Below are 24,994 nucleotides of genomic sequence, written 5' to 3' on the forward strand. Positions count from 1 at the left end.
ACTTAGAAACAAGATTGAAATAAGTGATATTCTCCATTATGCATTCTTTGCAGAGAATGAAACCTATGGATTAAACAAATACATTTAAGAAAAATCAAGGCTAGAACATATAAATATTGTTCTCTAGTACTGAGTTGTTCTAGATACATGGTAATGGCCACTCCATATACGCTTGTCCATTAGTGAGTTGTTCACAAATCTTTCAACATCTCTTAGCTTAAGTCTCAATTTCTTTATCTATTCCTGGTGCTGGCACAGTTCCTGAAACATAGTAGATGCTCTATAATCATTTGCTGAATTCAATATATGTAATTACATTAGTTCTGGGAATATATGTATAAAGATGTATGCATACATGTGTGTGGTCTTTGTTAATGAAAAGACAGCTCTTTTAAAATTCCTAGCAAATTATTTGAATAATATAATCTAGGCAACTGAATAACTGTGCTATATAGATTGCATACTCCATTACAATTGGTTATAGTTTCCTTTACATTGGGCATTCTGAAACTGGCAATTTAGTGTGCCTTCTTCCTGATATCCACATTTGAAATAGAAATTCTTGCTCCTATGAGCAAAACGACTTGAAAATTCTGCAACTTCCTGCTACTTAAATGTGTCTAGGGAATCCCTAAAGTTGAATAAATGCTTTAGGAAATCCACCTACGGTATCAGGCTGTGGACTTCCAGAAGCAGTAAATCAGTTCTTTGGAAAGGAAGAAAAGTGACAGAGCCCTCTGTACTTTGGAATTAGAAATGGAAACAATGTTTTTGAAGGAACTAAAGGTAGACAGCTGCAGACCAAATGAACTAAGGACTCCAGGGAGCTGTGGAAGACCAGTAAGGAAAATGAGAGGGAAGAATGTGAGAGAAAATACAAAGAGGAGGCAGCAGAGGAGAGAATTTTTTTTTCTTAAAATGATTAAAAGGATTGTGCTATTTGCCAGGAGAGAAACAAGCTGAATTTCCTTTTATGAAATCCCTAGTTATCAACTGCCCTCTCCTTCCTGGGTCTTCCAAAAGAGTAACAAAAGAGACAGCAAGTGTGAGAGTGAGATGATCCTGGTTTTAAATCCTGTATTCCATTTCCACAGCTGTTATGGTCTGTCCACCTACCACTCTGTCAGAATTCCCTTTTCATTTATGAGTTCTTTCCATAATCATTGGTTACAGAGTTTCCTTAGACTCAGAGTGTTTCTAGTCACTGGAGAAGGGACTGGCCAGATGTTTCTTTTTCCTCCTTCTAGAACTCTTAGTTGGGAATTGAGGAGGTATCCTGAAAGTCTTTTCCCTACACAGTTCAGGATTCTGGTAGTTCCTAACGAGGATTCTTTCTTTTATTTAGGGTATTTATGTATGATACATATATACACACACGCTTTTGTTTCAGAGGAGGGTAGTGGGTTTTAGGAAGGTTCGTTTACATATTCGTGTCGAGACACAGGCTTTACAGCCATGACTTCCCCCGTTGCTTTTTCAGCAGCTCAAGAGATGGTTCTGGAAGCAGTTGCTATCCCCCTACAGAGTCGAGTTGTCATCTTTTGTTTCTTTGTTGGCAGAGCGGTGGGGTGGGGGTGGGGGTGGGGTGATGAACGGCAGGGAGCCAAACGATTCCTGCCCAAAGCTGAAGGCGGTGTTGGAAAAGGGACGCAGGGAAAATTCAGCTCTTGACTCCCGGAGTCTTTCCCCGAGTGCTCAGCTCGGTATATGTCCTCCCCTCGGTGGTGTACCGGGCTTATAATGCACCCTCTTTCAAATACCTGTATTAAAAACCAGGAGGAGGAACACACGGTTCCGAGATCTCTCCCCCTGGCGTCACCCTATACTACCTCTTTCGGAAACCGAATCGGGTCCCTCAGCTCTGGAGCGCAGGGACGGTACCGCCCGGAAGCTGTCCTCGCGCAGCTGCCACCACCCAGGGAGGAGAACAGCTGGAAGCTCTGGTGCGCGCCCACCGCGCCGCGAGCAACTCTTCCCGGTCGTTAGGTCCAGCCAAGGCTCCGATCGTGCCTCATTGCAACCCCTAGCGGGCTCTCAACTCAGCAGTAGCTTCTCGCTTTCCTGTCTCTGCTCTTGCGGAGAAAATTTACAAACGTGCGTGCACACATCCACATTCACACACGCCGTTCTTTCTTCACTCAAGAAAACCACCAGGAAGCGTCTTTCCCCAAAAGAAGGTTCGACTCTTCGCGCTCTCTTTTCTTTGCCTAGAGGTTAGCAGTCCCCGGAACGCACGCGGGGCTCCCTCCGCTGCTCTGCGCGCCCCCTACCTGCCTACGGCGGGGGTGGCGCTGGGGGGAAGGGGCTCTGGCAGTACGCGACACTCCCGTTTCTCCAGTTGGTGCAGCTCCCCTGGCTCGGTACTTGGTATCTCCCAGGGTCTTGCTCTAGCTGGGAAGCCGGGAAGGAGAAGGCGACTGTGGGCGTCGCCGCCGCCCTTCCCGGAACCGGAGCCAAACTCCAATAGGGCGCCAACGCCTCCCTCTTAAGGTTCACATCTGGCGCGGCCGTGCAGAGGTTGGCGGCCGGAGAGTTCCTGCACGCGAGGCACCTCAAGTCCTGGGCATGCCCAGTAGGACTCCTAAGGCTCCCGAAGCGAGTTTCTGGACATGCAGATTCCGCTTTTCCGCTTTTTAGAGGAAGCTGAAGAGGGTGGGAAAGGAGGGATGCGGGGCTTGGGGCAGCGCGCTGAGTTCTCCCGGGTACGTGCCCTCCCGCCCCGCGGGGTGAGGGGCGGAGCCGGTTGCGGAGCCCGGGGACCCGAGCAGCGCGGCAGGGCGGGCGCTGAGCTGGAGCGCTGCCCCCTGTCCCCGCCCAAGAGGACTTTGTCAGTGCTGAGCTGACGCGCCGCCAGGAAGCTGCGGGGGGCGGCCTTGGCGCGCTGGGGTCACGCCATCGGCTGGTGGCACTCCGCGGTGCTCTCACACAGACGGACGCGAGCGAGCTTGCGGGTCACTCACGTACTCGCGGGCTTGGCTTTTCTGGAAGGCGGGGGAGAGGGGGAAAGGAGGAACCCAATTTCCCTGGCTCCTCGCTCGCTTTTCTCTTCTTCTTCTTCTTCTTCTTTTTTTTTTTTTTTGTTGCCAAAGTTATACTGGCAAGAGACTTCGGATTCTTTCTAAGTCAGTCCTGAGGCTGATCACAGCGCAGCAGTGATCACGCTCCTTTGTGTGTGTGTACGGTGTGTGCCCGCGCGTTTGTGTATGTCATGACTATGAAGCACCGTCCCAGGTTGATCTTGGGAATGACAAACACTCCTCTGAACCTCCTACCTCACCTAACCCTCGGAGGGGGGCGGAGAAGCCAGTCATGAGAATCCCCAGGCCGGAAACTCATTGTAGCACAAAATCTAAATTTTGTTGATCCATATTTCCTTCCTCTGCTCCCACCTCCAGCTTTCTCCTTCCCTCTCTCCATCCTTTAACACCCTACCCTGATCTTTCTCATCTCTCGACTTCCTTTCCTCTGCCCGTTACCTGCTCCCTCGGCCCTCCTCCTCCTCCTGCTCCTCCTCCCTCTCCCCATCTCAGCTGCGGCTAAAACCTGGAGTCTTGGGGAAAAGGGAAAAAAAAAAAAAAAAAAAAAAAAAAAAAAAAAACCCTCGGCTGTAGAGCTGTCAAACCGGGCATGCTCAGTAGACAGGGCAGGTTTTTTGGTCTCGAGTAGCGGAGAAACATTTTTTGCACCACCGCTACCAGCCTTAGAGCGCGGCGGCGGCGGCCACGGCAACATCAGCACTGCCATTCGCCGTGCAGACGCCCCGCACCCGGGAGCGCGGCGGGCTCCGGCTCAGCCCGGAGTTCACCTCCGAGTGCCCCGGGGGCTGAGCTCACCCCTTCTGCTCGCACACACACGCACACTCTCTCCTTCACGGACACTCACGCGTATACACACTCTCGCACACACACACGACCCCGGGCGCAAGCACCCTCCTGGCAAGGATCGTCCGCTGGCGCGGCGATAGCCAGGTTCGGTCCCTGCCCCCGGCGGCTGCCGGCTGAGAGCACCGCCGCCGCCCGCCGGAGGAGAGCGATGCGGGGGCCCAAGCGGCAGCTCGAACAGTAATGTGGATTTACAGTCGTTTCCCGCAGGAACCGGCCGAGACGCCTGAAGTCCTGGGCACCGGCGGCGCCCGGCGGGGCTGAGCACCTGGCAAGGGGGCGGGGGACCGCACCTGGGGACGCCACCGAAACTTGCGCCTGGACTAGGTAGGTGCGTTGCTCTCGGCCCTCACGTCCTTCCCTCCGGCTCGCGGCCTCCACCCCCACCTCCCACCCCAAGGACTCGGGCGAACTTCGCCCCGAGGCTGCGGGCGACGGATGGCGGCTCCGGCCGTGAGCCACGGGCTGCGTCCGCTCTGGGAGTTCTGCCCGAGGTAGCAGAAGCTTTGCTCCTTCTTCTCCCGGCCTCCGCGGGGCCCGGGGCTCTGGACCACCCGGGGAAGGCGGCAGGTCGGCCTCGGTCTCAGTTCAAGCTTCCAGCGGGCCCTGGGGGCGCTGCCTTCGAGGGCTCGCTGGGCTTTTCTGACGACACTTTTGCCAACCAACTCCTCCGGTTGTGCAAGGGGAGCCCTCGCCTCGGCTCTCGCGCTCTAACAAGTGGACCTGGGCGCTGGGAAGAGGGGGGCTCGGTCTGAGAAGAGGCAAGGGGCACCTCTTCTCCGGCATCCCTCGCACCTGGAGCGTTCGCCCCGGGCTCAGCCACTTGCGTCCCGCTAGTGCCACCTCTCCAAGATGCCCAGGGGCTAGGACGCACTTTAGTACCTGTTTGCTTCTGAATTTTTCTTTGAGCCTCACTTGGGGAGCCCAGATTCGGGGAGGGGGGAACTCTAGAACCTCCTTCTAACCTACGCCGTCCGGGGCCCCACCCGTTGCGTCGTCCTATACCCCAATCTTTGTCAAAAGAGACAGTCATTACGCAGTAGTCGGTGTTCTGGGAGCCGTCGGTGTTGGCTTTAACCACGCGCTCAGCTGCGCGGGTTTGTGTGGTTTTTTTGCATTTCATCCTGAGACGTGGGCCCGGGAATCTAGCAGCGGCCAGTACCTCTGCGGAGCGCCAAGTACCCTCTGGGCATGCTTGGGGAAATATAACCTCACTTTCTTCCACTCCACAAGGGGCGGATCGGCAATTCAGTTTCAGGATGCTTTTCCTAGAGGTGGAGAAGGGAGACTGTTAGCGCGACTTGGTGAGTGGATTTGTTTGCTGTCAGGAGTGTATTTAAACATTTCAGCAAACCCAGTGGAGCCAGTTGTTTACAATTGCGGAGACAGACGATCTCACTCCACTAGTAGATGTTGTCTCGACATCTATTTCGCCACCGGGAGAGTAGGGGCGGAGGCGAGGTCTGGTTTGCAGCTCCTGCTTGCCGTCGGCAGCTTCAGCTTCGGGTTTAGCAGATCTGCATCATTGCTCGGTGATATGCTAATATGCGTAGGAAAACTCCACATTTTCTATATGAAGCAGTTGGTCCGGAGCTGCCTGAACTTCCCGTACCCCCCACCCGCAATGTGAATCCCGAGATGTATTTGAGGTGGCCCAGAGAAATACGAAAAGAAGTTTCTGGTGCTATAGAAGGGCAATTAGTAGCCATTCGGTTTTAGAAACCAAAAGGAAACGAAATACCCCAGTGGACTCTAATACGTACTGTTTGATTAACATTTAATTGATCGCCTTTGTGGTAAGTAAGGGTCACAGACAGCTTCCTGGAATTTTAGGTTGTTGGTTTTTTTATTACAACTAACCAGGTACTGTGAGAATCAGTCGCTCGCTACTCAACCTGTTTGGGAAAGACATTGCATATGTCTGCTCTGTGATTATCTTTTGGCTGAAATATCCTAGTTCATCTTCTTAGTCCAAAGACTTTCGTTTTGGAGCATAGGGGACTTAAGTGCTGCCAAGAAAGTACAGTCTAAGAAGGAAAGGTTTCTTAAAATTATTATTAAAAGGAGAGCCACAGCTTTACGTGATGCTCCATGATTACCCAGCATTTGCTTGTTTGCTCAACACCCCCTTTGCTCTTCATATCTGCATTGTGGGGGAAAATGAATTTTTAGAAGACGTAGTATGCCCCTTAAAGTAAAGAACTGGAAAAGCAAGATCCTAGCTTTTCCATTTTGGTCGAAGTTTATAAGACTTTTATTGGGTGATGTATTAACTAATTTACTATTGCGAAGTTTTTTTTTTTTTTTTAAGGGAGTTAAAAGCTTTCAACTATGCCCAAGTAATGTTGGAACCTTTTAATGATAATGAAAGTCACAAGACACATTTGAAAAGGAGTTCAAGTAATTTCCAAAATGAATCCGTGCTTTAAATGTTAGTTGGAAGTTTTCAGATTGTCCCCCAGAATGTTTTTGATAAACAGGTGTTTCTGGAAAACAACTCTACAAAGAAATTTTAGCATTTGCGTAATAAAACTAACAGAGTCTAGTCTCTAGAACAATGCCAGACACAGTAGAAAATGAGTGTTTTTAATACATGAGTTAATATTTACCATTAGTTCTAGGTCCCAATTGTGAACATTATAATATATAAGGAGGCTGAAGGAAAGAAGGCTTTGTAGAATCATTGTGCTATAAAGGTGATTAAGTGAGACTCCAAATACTCAAACATATAGGAGTGTTAGAAAATAAAATCAGGTTACATGTAATTATGGTCTCATTCAAAGGCCTAATTCAACATCCAAGTCCAAATACCCTAGAAGTCTCATAGTTCCAATTCAGCTATGATATGTTTAAATAACACTGACATAATCATAGTTTCCTTTATAGTCATTGTACCTTTCTGATGCCTTTCATACAAAGATTCTTGCTGAAGCAGAACAGCTCAGTATTTAAGATTATTCTGTACAATATTACTTTAAATCATCAAACTACAAAATATTCTTTTGACATGTTGCCTCTGAACTTTATTTTCCATGACAATCTTAAAAACTTGGAAGTAGTAAGAAGGTTCAGTAGTAATTAACATAACAGATTTTTTTCTACTCTGTGTTAAAGATAGCCATTAGAATCCATGTAATTTTTGCTTGAAGCTTGTTTTTCCCAAAAGTCCATCGGTTTCAGATTTTAGTTATCAAATGTTTAGTATAGATTAAGTTAATAAATCCCCTAAGGTCTCCCAAACTATTTATTTATTTATTTATTTATTTACCCACCCACTGACTGACAGACTGACCTGAGGTCAGAAGAAGAGCACTACTTTGCATGCTCATATTTTATTTTAATGAAAACAAAATTCTTATAGTACATACTAGTTCTCCCACCCATGCACACACACAATCTCTAAAGAATGCCATGCATCATATATAAAACATATATAATAATTTTACTAAAATTTTATATATATTTTTAAATTCCTGTGACTTTACCCTCAAACGTGATAATCTGTGCACACTTAAAAAGAAAAGAAGTTACCATTTGGAATAAAGGTTTGAACTGGATTACTAGCACAACTACAGGCAGATTAAATGATGAAGAATATTGTAATAAAGAGTATTTGGCATTTCTGATCAACAGCATATATCCATAGCCAGGAATGTAGCTGCTGATTTAAGAAAAATGAAATCTTAGAACTCTTTCCATATACAGTAAGTGCTTTAAATCATCTGCAGATTCTGTGTATTAGATTAAATCACTATTTTGAATGTAGATTACAATTATTTTTCCTTCCCCTAAAAGGTAAAACATTCTGAATCCTGGCTTTCTATGATATTTCTATTTCTTTCTATTATCCTGGCTTAATATATTTATTTCTTTCCGTTTTCCATTGATTTTTTTTAGAACTGAGAAAAGTAAATATCAGATAGAACCAGCTACAACCATGCTTAGTTAGAAAACGTTTCACGCAGCTTTGATTATTCCCGATAACCTTGATGGTCCAACTATAGGTGTCTCTTCAGTATGTGGTACTGTGTTATGACAATTATGTGATGTATAGAGATTTTGTAGTTTGCTAGATGCATGGTGGTACAATTTAGCAAGGCCAACAAAATTGCTTACATTTGGAACCCATGAAAAATAAGGCTGAGGAAATTGGAATTTGATGTCATAAATTGAAAATTATTGTATAACAATATTTATATCAATTGTATTGCTAACATTTTTGTGTATAATCAAAGTAAACTAATTTTAATTGGAGATAGTAAATATTTTTATGGTTGATGTTGGATCTCTAATATTTAAAAAACAATATTTTAAAGCCTGATAAATAAAGCCTGTTAAATTCTTATGTAACTTTAGGACTCATTTCTAGACCTGGAAGTATAATCTTGGATAATTTACAATTGAAAAAAAAATCGGACTTTTACTTCCTGTCCAAGCCTCTACTTTAGGTAAACAATAGCATATGGTGAAACATGCATATATGCCAACTAAACACTATCTCTTGGATGATGTTTTCAATGTGATGTAATGACTCTGAAATACTGGGTTCTCCATTCCCAACCTACTTTAACTGTGTGAGTGGAGAAGTTAATTGGAAAATGGGTTAAATAATCTCTTTTCATGTTGGTGGAGCACCCCCTGTGAAGCTCTTACTCTGAGCCTTCATACCTGTGTTTATGGTAGGTATGTGCCAAGATTAGTATTTTTTTTCTGGGTTCTTATGACAGGTCTCTATGGCTCTCTCTCAGATATTTGAGTGAAAAGTTCAGTCAACCATCCAGCTGTTTGAGTTGATGCAAGCAAACATCTGGTTGGTTGAGAGAATTTTTTACTTAGTCTCTGGATGTTTGGAGTCATTTAACAGGCTGATGAATCTTAATATCTATGCTGAGAAAAGAAAGCAAAAATAAAATGAAGCACTTTAAAATAATATAGAGTACCTTAAACACTCTTGGATTACTATAAAATATATAATGAACTATGTGCCATTCTGAATCTACAGCGTTCTATGAAATGTGTAAGGAGATGTTGCTTGCATCCCTTAGCAATTACAAAAACAGAAACACACTGGCCTTTTCAACAAGCCAGGAGATTAAAAACTTTAACTTCAATTCTACCTCCCCCCTACGCCCCCACTACTGATTCATCCGTTTAAAGAAATCAACTTAAAGAGTTTGATATGTTGGCTTCTTACAATTTTCTGCACCTCATTTCCCACCAATTCTTCTACTGCCATGGAAACTAGACGGGACAGACAGCTGGGAGTCACTAATTCAGGATGGGAACCTGCTTGTTAATTTAATTTCATGCCAGCCTATTGGTCCCTGAAAGTAACCGTAAAAGGCTGGGGAATTAAATTTGCGAGCAATAAATGATTAAACAGAACAAAAATCAGTGCCATCTCTGTCATTTTCCTGAAGATCTTACTGCTTACCCTTTTTGTCCCCTACTCAACCAGATCTTTCAAAATAATCACAGAAATAGAGGCTTGATTTGTGCATTCCTGTTGGTATTTATGTGTGCTACAGAGCGTTTTTGTTCTATGAGGACATTCACAGCTGTAAAATAGACTCATAATAGCTATTATATTAAAAAATATGTTCTTTCAAATTATGATTTTGTAGACTTTGAAGAAGCCTAGTTAGCAATTATAGTAAAGTTAAATATAAGTGATGCTTGAATTTTCCAGTAGGATTGGTTATTTTTCCTTTCCAAATATGAAAACAATTTTATTAAAATATCTATGCCCCAGTTGTTTTTTTTTATTACAGAGACCAAATGGATTTGAAAACATTTATTTGAAATCTGTAAAACACTCATTTTACCCGTCACCATAAAGCATACTGATTGTTTTAATTTTAATTGACTAAGTTGTCAGTTGATAAGTAGTCAACAATGAGGAAATTGCCTTTTAATGTTTCTCATATTCTGTTGTAACATTTTTGTGGCTGATTATGACTTACAAAATTGAATTTTGGAATCACAAATTCTAATATAAGCTGAATTGCAATCCATGTTAAGCTTTTTGCAATATTATCAGCAATGGGTCCTAATAAACTAATATTTTTTCCTGAGAATTTATGGCTGTAAACAAATTTCTATATTATTGCTAAGAGTGATTCCCAAAAAGGATTTTGGTGATGAAAAAAGAATGAAGTTCTGTATTTATATGTCACCAGGTATTTTTGTTTTAAAGTGACTAGAATTTCAAAATATAAATATCCCAGACAGAATTTTTAATGATAGAATAAGCTGGAAATTTATAATGTAGGAAAAATTATATTTTTACATTTTAGTGAATATTGATAATATTGGTATCTAGCTGTGTGTTATTGAATTGCATATATTTTGATTATTGGTTTATTTTTGGTACTTCGGCCATAATGGTGTAATATGAAAATAGCTGAGTAAAATGTGAAAAATTCAGTCAATCATCATTGTTGAACATATAAATTTCCTAGTATCTATCTGTGTCCTATCTTCTGTGTCATGTCCATTTCTTCTAGCCTTTGAGCAGATGCTTGGCATTTGGATGTACAATGTAAAATAGTAGTCAATCATCTAGATGGTTCCAAATATCTGACCAATGAATTTTGGCTATTCATCTAAATAATGTTCTGGTGTTATCACCTTAGTTTCCCTTTTGAAATTATCATATATTTACTTTTCAACTGTTTTCCTATTTAGATGAAAAGTATTGTGAATATTCAGGACGAGGATGCAGTTATATATATAAAACTTGTTGTAGAATCCCTATATGGTTATATCAAAGGAAGTCCATTTTCATTTTAATGTTTGGAATTACAGTTTAATGTTTTTAGCTGCCTGTGTGAATGAGGATTTTTAAAGCAGCCAAAATAAAAGTACATTACATACTTTGGGGAAAATCTGATCACTGGCTGAGGTCAAGGAGAAAATTTCCCAGTTGCATGGTTTTACATAATTGGTGATTCTAAGTGTTCATATTAACTTCTTATGCCTCTATCTGGTTTAGACACCTGTCAAAGAGAGGGTGCCAGATTAGGTGGTCAATTGGCTTATTAGATATTATAATCCCTGTGTCCCAGCTGTATATAGACATTTTAAGAAAACTCTTCAGTTGTTCAGAGAAATTAGAAAAAGATACTGCAGATGGCCTATCTCAATAATCCACGTTTTTTTCAGGTACATTTAAAATTAAATGTCCTAAGAGATGATTAATTCAGGGAAGTTATTGATAATGAACTCATCGTATGCTACACATCCTTTGCACCTATGATGATGCCTTATTAAAGGTGTCTCAATCTTGCTAATTACCACCTGTGTTTAAATATAGAGGTGTATAAATACACTACAACCACAGGGTGACTGGAAGCCTTCTAAATCTGAAATGTTCCTAGCTAACTCAATTCCTATCAACAGAATGTTTCTGATCAACATTTTGAATTTATACTCCATGAGTTACCCCCTTTAGCATTAATGATTTTATTTTTTTAAAGCTGCTCTGCTTAATTGCAAGCATTTGAGTGATACTGATGTGTGATCTCCTGCTCTATTAACTAGCCCCAAAATATGTTTGTGTTTATGTGTGTGGGGATGGAATTTTTTTCTAAAGGAATATTTATCAAATACTATATGTACATTTTTATATGGATTTTGCAAGTATCATTTACAGAAACGTACATCACTTATTTGCTTACTCAATGCTTAAAATGAGTATATCTTTGTGATTGTGACTCATTAAATGTTTACAGCTCTAAGCAGTGTAGGGAAGCATTGACATCATTGCTATGCAAGTCAAATAAGAAACTCCTTTTGGAAAGATAGTATTAATTTCACTAATGAGATCTAGTGATCTCTAAGGGAGAAGGCTGTGCAGTTGATTGGCCATTGATACCTATAGCTTAGATTTGAGAAGACTCTTGTACCTTGAAATAGCAATAAAAATCACTCTCATTTCTTCTTCTTTCCCTTTTTCTTTTTTTCCTTTCCAAGAATTGAGGTAGTGCATAGGGTTATGAGAAAGGAAGCTCTGGGACACTGGTAGTGATTAGCCTTTTTATTCTTTTTCTAAATCTGACCATTTCTTTGAGTATCCTAGAGAATTATAAGTGTAATGTAAAATATTATTCTTTGTATTGTTTTTGGCACATACAGTCTCTCAATGATCTTGAGTAGAAGCTAAAATAATACACTGATTTCCTAGGTTGTTATTCTTTATTACAGATGTACTCTGTGCATATATCCATACATTGTTGGTGCATTTGTGATTTATCTTTCACGTTTAGTGTAATAAAATGTCAACACTTAGGTGTGACACCATTTATTTTTGGTTTCAAACCCATGAAGCGTTAACACAAGGGTGTTACATTTTTTTCATTGTTTTGTTCTTTTCTCATATTTGAGATATTGCCTTGATGAAACATTGGACAACTTGTGAAAGTGAGGTAATTTTAATGTAAACAATTAGAATTCAGTGCAACAGAAATATTTTAGGAGTAATTCAATCTAGAATAGACAAAATTTTAACAATATATTTCTGTAAAACGTGGAATAAAACATGTTTAAGAAAATGTGTAAAACAGGAATAGATGTAGTGAGAGAACACTGGTCCTGGGTATTTAGCAAAATACCTGGAACTTCTTTGTTGTAGGAAAGGCAGAAAAAGAATGACCTTTATACAGACTTCAGGGGCAATGTGTGATGAAGTGTCAGGTCTTCCACAAAGACTCTATAGGTCTCATGGACTGTCCTCTTCTTTTACTGAAGACTTCAGTATTACATGGGTTTGATTATATATCATAAAACAGTCTTCATGAAGAAAAAACTTGATCTGTTCATTTCTTCATTCATTCATTCATTCATTCATTCACCAAAACTTTTTAAAAATGCCTCTGCTTACCCAATGATACAAGGGCACTTTAAAAATTTAGATTCTAATGGAGAAGGCAGACATATATGCATACTATTGTCATGTAATAGATGCTCTAGAAAAGGAATTAGAATGCTCTGGATGCTCAAAGGTAGATATAGTTAAGTAAAGGATGTGTCATTTGAATTGGCTTTTAAAGAATAGCTAGGAATTTTTTAGTTGAGAGAATATGGGGAACCACATTCCACATGGGAAAGGATTATGAAAGGGCACAAGGCTAAATTAGTAATGGAGAATACCAACCCAGGATAGTAGAGTTTCATTTTATTTTCTATCCAGATTGGGGAATGGGGTTGGGGCTAATGTCTATTTTATATCTTTCTATGTGCCTGACACACAGAAGATGCTTAGTAGATATTTGGTAAGTGAATGAATGTATTGAGATTTTCCTCCATGGAGAGTTGTACTGGAGAATGGTGGTTTTTCTGCTGTTTATCCAAAATCATACAATGTAGTATGTTGTAGCAGAGTCTATAGAATTAGATGAGGGGCTTTAAAGTGAGGGGACAGGTCACCAACTTTGGTTTTTTAGAAAGATGACACCTATATGAAGAATGGATTAAAGTGGATTAAGAGTAGTAGCAGTGAGACATCGAGAGACTATGTTGTAACTGTGAGCAGTTATGAGGATATGAACTAAGGCAGTGACAGTAAGGATGGGGGTGGGGAATTCGAGAGCCATTCATAAAGTAGCCTTAGTGGGACTTGGAAAATGAAAATATTTAGAGGGTGAAGGAGGAGTGACTTTGAGACTTTGGCTTGGGAAATTAGGTAATGCCATTAAGCAATATAGGGAACATAGAAGAAAAAGTCAGTTTTTGTGGGGATAACGAGGTCATGTTTGGATTTATTTAATGTAAGACACCATCTAGACATCCAGATGGAGATGGTTTGTAACAGATGGAAATTACAGATCTGAAGATGAGGTCTGGAGGTAGATATTTGTGTGTCATTGGTCAATGTAGTAGTTGAAATCATAGGAATAGGAAGGGAAGTTCTCCTAGGGAGAGGGCATATAGAGTAAGAAGAGTAGCAAGGGTGAAATCTTGAGAAACACTCAAGAGGTTGGTGAAATAAAAGAAGCCTTCAAAAGAAAACAAGTCAGATTAAGGTCAGAGAGGTAAGAGGCAAACCAGAAAATAATGAAGTAGAAGCTAGGGGAGGGAAGGATTTTATTTTTTATTTTTTAAAATATTTTATTTATTTATTCATTCATGAGAGACACAGAGAGAGAGAGAGGGGCAGAGACACAGGCAGAGAGAGAAGCAGGCTCCATGCAGGGAGCCTGATGTGGGACTCGATTCCGGGACTCCAGAATCACGCCCAGGGCCAAAGGCAGGCGCTCAACCGCTGAGGTACCCAGGCGTCCCAGGCTGGATTATAAATCCCATCTAGACAAATGCATGAAAAGATTATTCACACAAGGAAATAAAAATGGCCAATAAACGTGAAAAAGGGTGATCAATAATAAAAATAAACATGAATTAGAAACAAAAACAAGGGATTTTTTGTTGGTTTTGTAGGATAATGCTCAGTGCACTTGCTCAAGTCCCATATCTTAGAGTCCTTGATTCATCTTTTTTCACACCTGGCCTCCAATCAATTAACAAATGTTGGTGACTGTACCTTCAGACTATGTCCTGTCTGAAACATTTTATATTCCTTCATTATTAATACCTTAGACCTAACAACTATCATCTCTCACCTAGAATACTGAAATAGCCTCCTAATTATGCCCTTACCTACATTTTTGGCCTCTGTAGTTTTCCACATAACAACCAGGGTCATCCTTTTATTTTTTTTTAAGATTTTATTTATTTATTTGAGAGAGAGTGAGCAAGAGAGAGAAAAAACAAGAAGGGGGGAGGGAGAAGCAGACTCAACACTGAGCAGGGAGCCTGATGTGGGGCTTGATTCCAGGACCCTGAGATCATGAACTGAGCTGAAGGCAGAAGCTTGACCAGTTGAGCCACTCAGGCACCCCAGGGTGATCTTTTTAAAATATAAATAAGATCTTGTGATTTTCTCACTCTTTGATCTCCAATAGCTGCCTTCTTCTCACACTTAAAATACAATTTAAAAAATAATTTTAAATTGTTTACTATTGCCTACAAGGCCCTATATAATTTGGTGTCTGTTGGGCCTTTCATCTTACTATTTTATCTGTCAAACTTTGGTCATAACATTCTAGCTACACTGTCCTCCTTTTTGTTCCTTTAACATGCCATGCATTTTTATTTCTCAAGGCCTTTGCAGTTGCCATTTCCACTGCCTGAAATGAATTTTCTCCAAGATTTCTGTAAGCTTACTTTCCTGCTTCATTCAGATCTTTGATCAAATATTCCCTAACCATAGAAGCCTTCTTGGCCATTCTATGTAATGAGTCCTGTCATGATTCTTCATTTTCTTTGCCTTTATACACTTCTATTTTCCTCTTATTACTCATCACTACCTGACATCACACTGTATTTTTGTTTATGATTTATCAAATCTACTAGCATATTAGCTCTATGAGGGTATGGGCTTTGTGTCTGTTTTCTTCACTACTGCATCCATATCACCTAGCATAGTGCCTGGTACATAGTAGGTATTTAATAAGTAGTGATTGAATAAATGCATGAATATAAGGACATGATGAAATGTTAGTTGGTATAGATTTGGCAGTTTGAAGCAAAAGCCTTAAAAATGCTTATATCCATTTGACCCAGTAATTCTACTTCTGGGAATTTTTCCTAAAGAAATAATGCAAAGTGCAGAGAAAGCTTTATTTGCAAAGATTTTCACCAGAAATTATTTGTAATAGTTGGAAAAATGAAGGAACCTAAATGTTCAGCAAGGGAATTGCTAAGTGATTTATGGTACATCTAGACAATGTAATATTTTATGGCCATTAAAGATGATGTTTACAAATATTTTACGATAAAAGGAAAATGTTTATGTAAGAAAGAAAAAAAAGACTGGAAAATCAAGCACAAAAGTGATTATGTGTCTTTGGAGGAGATGGGTATTAGGTGATTCTTTTTCCTTTATACCTTCTGTATTCCCAGATTTTCTACATTAAGTCTGTATAGCTTTCATTGCCAAAAAATACATTTACAAAACAAAGAGGAAACAAAAACCACAAAAATAAATATTGCCACCTTAGATAGAGGTAAGGTTTAGGTCATAAATAACAAAGAGGATAAACCTGTTCTTCTTGAGAGTGCTAGAGGGAGAGGAATATACCAATTGTTACTGGGACCAGCTGTTCTCTGGTTGCTTTGTTTTGAAGAGATCTACAGACAGGGAAAATAATTGAGATCCACTGATCCAATCTAGTTTTAGTCATTGGAGAACCAAGAAGCGCTGAGTTTATCCTGTCAGAATTTGAACAGGATGTTCAAGGGAGATTAGGCAAGTTAAGACTTCTTCATATTGCTGTGGAAACCATCAGCAATTTGCTTCATGTAAAACAGGAGTGATTACTCACTATATTTCTTCATGTCATGTAGTAAAAACAATTATGTGAAGTTAGACTATAGATTGCTTGGCTATTCAGCCACAGTCACCTCTAATGGAAAAGAAGAAAAATAGCATTGACAAGTTTTGGCAGGTCTCATCATTAGAAATGCCCATATTGCCAGAAAGAAAAGAAGCTGCAGCCAATAATGTAAACCTAGAAGTTCTCTAGACCCTGAGGAAGAAAGTGACGATACAGAGTGTTGCGGCATTAATTGTCTGAGAGCACTGATCATTGTAATGGGGAAACCGTCTCTGTTATTAACGCAGTTATTTTCTACAAGGTCTTTGAGTAAACGTCCCATTAGAAAAATAGCATTAGGGCTTTCAAAGTATGTGTAGCAATATATAAAGATATACGCATTAGTAAAATAAAGTGCGACCTATATGCAGCCCAAAGTCCCTTGAAAATAGAAAGTGTTAATAACTTGTTATAGTTATAATTAGTATATAATTGAATAATTATTGAAAACAAGTAAAAAATGGCCCGTTTCCTAAACAAATAAAAATTATACTTTTGAAATCCATCTGAGAAAGATATTCATCCCTACACACATATATTTATATTTTGATATATATGTATTTTTATATATGTATGTATTTTTTGAACCAGACTCTTAGACCATTCTTCTGTTCCTTCACCTTCATCTTATTCACTTCCTCTCCACATCCAATCTCAGATGATGGTTTTGTTTTAAGAGGCTGAGAACTGAAGGATGTAGAATATTATTCTCTACATAGGACCAAACAAGAGGCAGTAGCACTAATTAAAGTGTGGGTTAGATGAACTCTTAATGAGCTATTCAGATTTGACTTTAGGACCCTGCTTGCAGGCTCTAGCCTATCTCCAAAACCAATAGTCAGTACTGTGAGATGCATTTCTAACATTTGTGTATCCTACTGCTTTTGCCTCTGGTTTGCATTACTTGGTTGCATTCAATGATGGTCCTGTCAAGAATTCTTTTTTTTTTTTTTCCTAAAGAGTAGCTAGCCCACATGAAGTATTAAGACAGTCAGTGGTTTCTTTTTTGGAAATGAATTCTTGAGTGAAATACAGAGGTTAAAGGTGAAGGAAGTGGTACATGTTTGAACTGGTAAGTGACGGCATAATAACCTGGGATATCTTATATAGATCCATGTATGAACTGGCCTTTTCTAGTCATAAATGGGGAGCTATCTTCCTGAAGGCTTCAGTTTGAAGGCAGTTGAGAAGTAAGCAGAAAAGAGCTAAATCATTTCAAAGCCCTTGCTTCTCAGTCCTCTGTGTATGTCACCAAGGCAAAATGCTGCATATAGGGCAGTTTATTTTTTAAAGTACTTTTTGCTAACCTCCTTGCAGAATCAGCCTGATGGGTATGAAGCCAATTTCTACAGACTTGCTCTGGTACATGTGGCAGAAGAGCCAGAAATACTTTTTTGTAGTTTAGATGTAAGTACTTCCTGAAATGTCTTCCCTTGAAAGATTCTAACTTAGCACTATTATGGAACCACATGAACACTTGAGCAGAACTATGTTTTTTTTGAGCAACCATTAATGGTGATGAAAAATGAACGTCAGGCAATTAGATTGCAACTAATCAAGAGCAGCACTTCAGTCTATTATGATTTATATATAGTATATTGGATATTGAGATCATTAGTAATAATATAATGTTCTATTATTATCATTACAAGGTCACATTGATGATCTTTGTCAAAGGTGACAATAATGCTATTGACTTACATTTTAAAAAATTGCATTTAGATATTTTCTTCTGCCTTGATTTGCTGTGCAGAAATTTTTAATTGTTTGCCCTTATTACTGAGATTTTGCCTCAATATAAAAAGAATAAGTTTTGGGATTACTTGATTGATAAATTGGGGCCATAAGGTTAATTGAGTGCCAATCATAAAATATTGGAATACTAAAGTTTGTTTTCCCTTTTATTTTAGTTCAACACGCTGCCTTTTCTAAAATGAATTTTTTGAGACTTTTTTTGGTTTGTTTTATTTCTTTTTCATTTAAATTCCAGTTACCTAACATGCAATGTAATATTACAGTGTAATATTATTTTCAGGTGTACAATATAGTGATTCAACACTTCCATGCAACACCTAGTGCTCATCACAAGTGTCCTCCTTAATCCCCATCCCCTATTTCTTCCATCCTCCCGTCCACCTGAAATAGATTTTTGAAGAATTTAAAGCATAGCTTTTCTATATATGAGTGATATATGTTCATTATAGAAAAAGAAAATACAGATACACAAAAAATGAAAAGAAAATGTATTTTACATACATATATGTCTTTTTAAAAGCTAGACTCATGTAATTATAATGTGCTTTTTTATTTATCAATATACTGTTAACATTTCTGTGTCAATGAAATATGTATACACACATACATACGTGTACATATGTAGAGAGAGAGACATATGTCTCTCAAGTCAGGCGATATAGTAGGAATTTTGATAGGAAATATTTCCTGCCCCTTTGCCTAGTACCAAGTGTGGCCTATGGAGAAATATAGTTAATGTTATAACTATCATGAAGGAAGTCATGTGGGACATTAGACAAATGACTGAACTGAAAGTGAAGGGACCTGGATTCTAGTCCTGGCTTTGCCACTAACCACATATGTGACTTTGTGCAAGCCATTTAAGCTCTCAGTCTGTTTCTTTAGGTTTGTTTTGAGGATTAAATGAAATATGTATATGAAGGTTTCTGGTGAACTATAAAGAACTATTTTAGTATAAGAAATTTAAATTACTACAAATTATTTCTATTGGTGAAGACTCCTTGAAATTGTGGGCATTTCATCTCAAAATGAGTGGTATATTGAACAATAATTGAATACTATTAAATTGGGGCTGTCTTGTGGGTGAGAATCCCATAGCCCTCTAGGTATACTCATTGTTAATTTAAAAATTCTTAGCTATATAGTTAATATGATTGTTTGAAGTTTCAAGCAGACCTTTTAGGAGACTGACCCCATTATTCCTTGTGAATTGCAAAATGAAGTCTTATGTTCACAACCCCCATGCCTCCTCCCACCCCAACCCCTCATGCATCTCTTCCTTTCCCTCATAGAAGGATTGCTTTGGACCTGCTTGTACATATGTTTGAAGGATAATTTGGCCTAATTTGTTTACAGGAATTACAAGAGTGACCTTTATTCAGCTGTCTCCTTTCTGATTCCCATAACTTCTGGATCTATCGAGGTATGTGCATTCTACACTGAAATTTACTTGGGGAATTGAACACTTTGTTGTATAATGTGAAAAGAACGGAATGTTTCACAGATATAATCAGTTCTATTCATTGAGTGTCATGTAAATGAAATACATTTTTTTAAACCTTTAAAAACCTATTTGGCCATGGTATAGATAAGAGTGTGTCTGTACTCCATAATTGTTAGTCTTTGCAAAATCAAATATGCAAGCTGTCCTACATATTTGAATGATCCTGTGACCTTTTCTGTAGACAGCTGCTAAAACTAAGAGACTCCTTTCCTAAGGGAAATATCTGCAAAGTACAAGGGAAGACAGTGGCCAGTAAGGATGTTTGAGAACCAATGGTTTGAGAACCATTTAATAGTTCTCACTGACGGCAAATAAGCATGGCATTTTTCCATATCAATGGAAAAAAATTCATTCAGAGAATTTTACTGACAAAACAAATACTTGCCTCCTGAAATGAATCTTTTAATTTTTTAGGAAAGTCTCAAGTAAAATATCTGTATTCACGTGGTATTGCATTCATTTATTTACCTTTCCATCCTTCCTTTCATCCATCCATCTACCAGTTTATATGCTCAATAAATACTTATTGCCCAACTACTGGGCAAAAGTTATTGTGCTTTTTATTTTGGTAAATGTGCCAAAATAGATAGAACTCACCTGGAATATTGAGAAAGCAATTGCTTTCTCTATTCAGTCCTCTGGTAGATGGAATATGTGAAAAAATGTGGCAAGATGGGGGAGACTTAGATTAATTAAAATCTACAGTTACCTGAAGGACTTCCCTCATTGGCCTTCACTCTTATGAAAAATATTGGTCAGTGTTCAGTACTTAGTAAGAAATAGAGAATATTATTTTTTTCCTTTGCTACTAATATTTGATAGTGCTACACATTATTATTCAAATAAGATTACTCATCCCAACTTGTAAAAAAAATAAATAGAATGATCTGAATTTGTGATAAGTCTGTGGAGTCACTTGATGCTTTCTCTAAAGTATGTAAACAATGAGGTTATATAAAAATGAAATTGTTAAAATCTTGCAATTTGCTTGTCAATTGAAAAATACAGCACAAATACGTTAAGGGTTTTTTTTTTTTTAATTGGGTTCCAGTTAATTGGAATTAGTCTGTAAAGGGAATTTTAAATGGATTTGTCAGTTTTTTAAACTATGCATATAGTTCCATTTGCCATTCTTCTTGAGGTACTGCCTTTAGGGAATACTATAGCCAAAAAGTTGCAATCGCTATAGGGAAAAAAAGTATCAGAAAATAAAATGACAGATTAAAAATGAAACTTACTGAGGAAGTAAGATGAGATTTCTGCATTTTGTGTCATTTGTGGAAATAATGTTCTTAATTTGGGAATTGTAAGTCTGCCAGTTGTGTAATATTAACTGAGAGGTATTTTTTCATACTTAAGAAGACTTAAGTGTGTGAAAAATGAGTCTTCCTAACCTTAGGTGATTGAGTAGATCAGAATGGAGGAAAAATGCCTAACAGGCCAAAAGAATGCACACTTATGAAAATAATTGGCACTAAATATTTAAAAGGTTCAGAGAGCAGCTAGTTTTCCTCCCTTAGAGAGACAACATGGTATATGCTAGAAGAGCCTGTGCCTGTTAATCAGAAAATCTGGGCACTGCTCCTGGTCTTAGAATACTGCTGATATGGTCCTCCTCAGGTCATTTTCCACTCTGAGCCTTGGTTTTCTAGTATCTATAATAAAAACTTTGGATAGCTCTAATCTCAGTGTATGATTTTTAGAAAGTTAAGGATTCTTCTCAAGTGTGCAAAATGGAATCAAGATTGGCCATTAAGCTGGAATACACATACCAGTTGTTGTTAAAAAAGATTGCTGCTTGTTTAAGTGTCTTAGTGCATTAGTAATAGGGCTTTATTTATGTTTTATGTTAAAATAATTTTGTGTCCTAACACCACTGCCCCCCCACCACGTACACACCAGTATTGGCATTATAATATATAGAGTCAAGTAGAAATTCAGTTAGTAGTCTTATTTTTCTCCTCGATAAAAATGCTTAACTTTGGAATGCTGATGTGTTGCTCTTCTGTAAATCTCTTGAAATTCAGCAAAACTGTATATTTCCTCCCTCTTGCAAGGTGGTCATTCAAGGTCAAGCATCTCTCTGTAACTTGGAACCAGCCAAGTGCATAACCTGATGAGTTCAGACTCCAATGCTTTCAATCTGGCACCCTTCATGAGCATTGAGTTCATAGTAAAGCATTTAAAATATATTCTTCTTCATCTACATATCACAGCAATAACAACCTAGGCACAGGACAGTGCCTGGGAGCAAATAACCACTTGGAGTTAATGATCTGAGGGGCAGCTGAAGGACCATTGACTCTTCCTAGTCAGTCCTTCATCCCTATAAAATGTCTATTCCTGAGATGGCAAGCCTTCAATAATTTTTCTGTCTCACATTAGATTGACTGGTGGCCATAAATAATAGCGTTTAATACATAATAATGAGATGTGGAAATGCAATAAAATATCAACAATTCTAGTACCATACAGAGATGGCTATTCTGATCAAACCCAAAAGAAAGAGTGGTAAATAAACTTCATGAATCATAATATTTTAGAAGTGACTTTCCCCTTATTGATTTGAAATGAGATATAAGAATTCATATGGTTTAGGGGAGCAGTTCCCTTTTCTTTTTTGTTTCTTATTCCACTGACGAATGATCCAATATTAGAAATAATAAAAAATGCCTCTGACCTGCATTTTAAATGGATTTTTAAAATAGTTTATGTTCAGCTTCCCCCTCCCTTTTTGGCACTAGATTCAGCTTTTGAGATATGTATAGCTTTGAAATAATTAGCAAACACAATTCTACATATTTTTTTTTTTTAGTGGAAGAAGCATTTTTCACTGATTTACTACTGTGACAAACAAAAATTTCTGCAGTGTGCCAGGCATGGTACTAGGTGCTGGGGAAACAAAAACCAATAGGAGACATAGTCCCCAATCACAATCTCATGGTAGAGAGGTGAGGCCTGACTTGTACACAGAGAAATAAAATAACCAATTGTTATAGGTGTGGAATGCATATGAATTTATTTGCTCATGGCACTCATATATATTTTAATTAAAAATATTCACATATTGGAACCTACTTAATATATATAATCTCAAATAGCTCCCTACTCACAAAGTCTTTAGGAATCACTGGTCATGATAGACAGAGTGGCTCCCCGAAGATGTCTATGTACTAATCCCTGGAACCTGTGACTATGTTGCATCACATAAAGGGGAATTAAGATTGAAGATGGAATTAAGGTTGCTATTTAAAAAAATAAAAGGTTGCTATTTACCTGACCTTAAATTAGGAAGATTATCCTGGTTAACTGGGTGAACTCATTATGATCACAAGGGGTCTTAAAAGTCTAAGAGGGAGGCTAAAGAGAGAGGACCAGAGAGATGACAGCTTGAGAAGAGCTTGGGCCAACATTGCTGGCTTTGAAGACAGTGGCCACAAGCTAAGGAATGGGGGTAGCCTCTTGAAGCTGGAAAGAGTAAGGAAAAGGATTATCCCCCACAGCCTCTAGAAGGGAGTGTAACCCTGCCAACACTTTTACTGTAGTCCAGCAAGATCCATTTCAGACTTCTGACTTCCAGAACTGTAAGATAAATCTGTGTTGTTTTATGCCACCAAGTCTGTGGTAGTTTATTATAGTGGCAATAGAGGACTAGTACACTGAGGTTTACCTGGTTCAGAAAATTTGCAGTAAAATCTCTAGTTAGTAGTCATGATTGCTGAAGGGCATGGTTTATTATGATCTTGGTGCACAGGGATATTTGACTAAGGACCATTTTTCCCCTGGATATGCATTATCAGGCCCCTCCTTTAGAAGTACAACCATTTATGAGATCTCTAAAATCCTACTGACAGTCTCAAGGAGAATATAGCCCTCTTTCTCTCTCCTAATATGGACCAATTAGGTCCCTTTATTTCCATCCCCTTGTCCCCCATACCTCTGCCTTGATGTCTAGGATGCAAAGTTCATGGATAGGTGAAAAGTAGAAAATTATCTTTCTTTCATGTGACCTACAGCAACAAGAAAGATATAGGCACTACTATCCTAATAAATTATCCTGACATGGGTTTTATGACAAGTATAAAGTTGGGAATTGAATATAGTATGAAACAGGAGTCTCAAGCTAGTGGCATACTACTCAGGATCAGTCCTCAGATTTGTTTTGTTTACAACCCAGGACTCTTCTTTTCTTCTCTTTCCTCCCTTCTCCTTCCTTTTTTTTAATGCTTATAGCTTGAGTGTACCCTGTTTCATTCCCTGTGTCTGTACCCCCTTCTATCTTATTCTTTGCTTACCTAACTCATGTGTTATGATCCTGGGCCCTATGCTATAGAGGTTCAGTGCATATGCTTTGAGGTGTAAGTCGATAAGATGATCCAATTCTGCCACATATTTGTACAACTTGGACAAGTAGATTAAATATAATCTTTCTAAACTTTAGTCCCCTCATCTTTAAAATGGGAATTATAACACTTATCATGATGAGCACTGAGTAATATATAGAATTGTTGAATCATTATATTGTACACCTGAAACTAATACTGTATGCTGATTATACTTAAATAAAATTAAATAAAATGGGGATAATAATTATACCTCATACTTCGTAAACTTGTGAGGTTTAAGATGGCATTTTGCACAATGATTGCATATAACCTAGTACATGCTCATAAAGATCAGCCATCACTCTCACTACTGTTATTGCCACAGTGAGAGCCGAGAGAGAAATTGCATCTAGTAGAAGAATGAGAATCAGGCATCTGAGAAGGCTTCATGTAGAACGGAATGCTAGTATATTAGAGCCATTCTATAAGTGTGGACTGATAGGGGCTAGGAAACAGCAGTATAATCTGACGAACAAAAGGCAAAGATGGGCAGATGTTCTTAGCAAAAGAAGCAGTGGCACAGAAACATCCAATAGTCCTGGCCCCTTAGAGGAGCTATAGTCTTTCTATATAGGTAAAGGGTGATGTGGATGGTAAGTGTGAGAAAAGATGAGCCTGATGAAGAGGAACTTCTACTTCAAAGGAACATCTCCTTTCTCTTGCTGACCAGTGGTTTTATAAAGCTACTTGTAAAATTTTAAGTTTGGTTTACTACCCACTGAGCCTCTGTATTGCCTGAGAGCAACCTTGAAACTCACTTAGAGACTCAGTTTAAAAACCACTTCTAGGGGCACCTGGGTGGCTCAGTGGTTGAGCATCTGCCTTTGGCTCAGGTCATGATCCCGGGGTCCTGGGATCGGGTCCTGCATTGCGTTCCCATTGGGAAGCCTGCTTCTCCCTCTGCCTATGTCTCTGTCCCTCTCTGTGTGTCTCTCATGAATAAATAATAATTTAAAAATAAAAATAAAAACCATTTCTATAGGCATGGAGGAACTAGGAAAACATTTTAATAATCACATTTGTGATGTAGAAGGGTCA

General features: G+C 39.0%; 1 protein-coding gene across 3 annotated transcripts in view; it reads left to right on the forward strand.

Annotated features, from left to right (window-relative positions):
• Positions 1–2,907: 2,907 nt before the first annotated feature.
• The window catches only part of TENM1 (teneurin transmembrane protein 1), a 794,498-nt gene continuing 772,411 nt past the window's right edge, over positions 2,908–24,994 (forward strand). For all 3 annotated transcript variants that reach the window (XM_077888554.1, XM_077888556.1, XM_077888557.1), the window contains exons 1-2: positions 2,908–4,208; positions 19,424–19,490. The gene's annotated coding sequence lies outside the window, so the exon portion shown is untranslated. The remainder of the gene's footprint in view (positions 4,209–19,423; positions 19,491–24,994) is intronic.

This window comes from Canis aureus, chromosome X (assembly GCF_053574225.1).
Source record: "Canis aureus isolate CA01 chromosome X, VMU_Caureus_v.1.0, whole genome shotgun sequence".
Taxonomy (NCBI): Eukaryota; Metazoa; Chordata; class Mammalia; order Carnivora; family Canidae; genus Canis; species Canis aureus.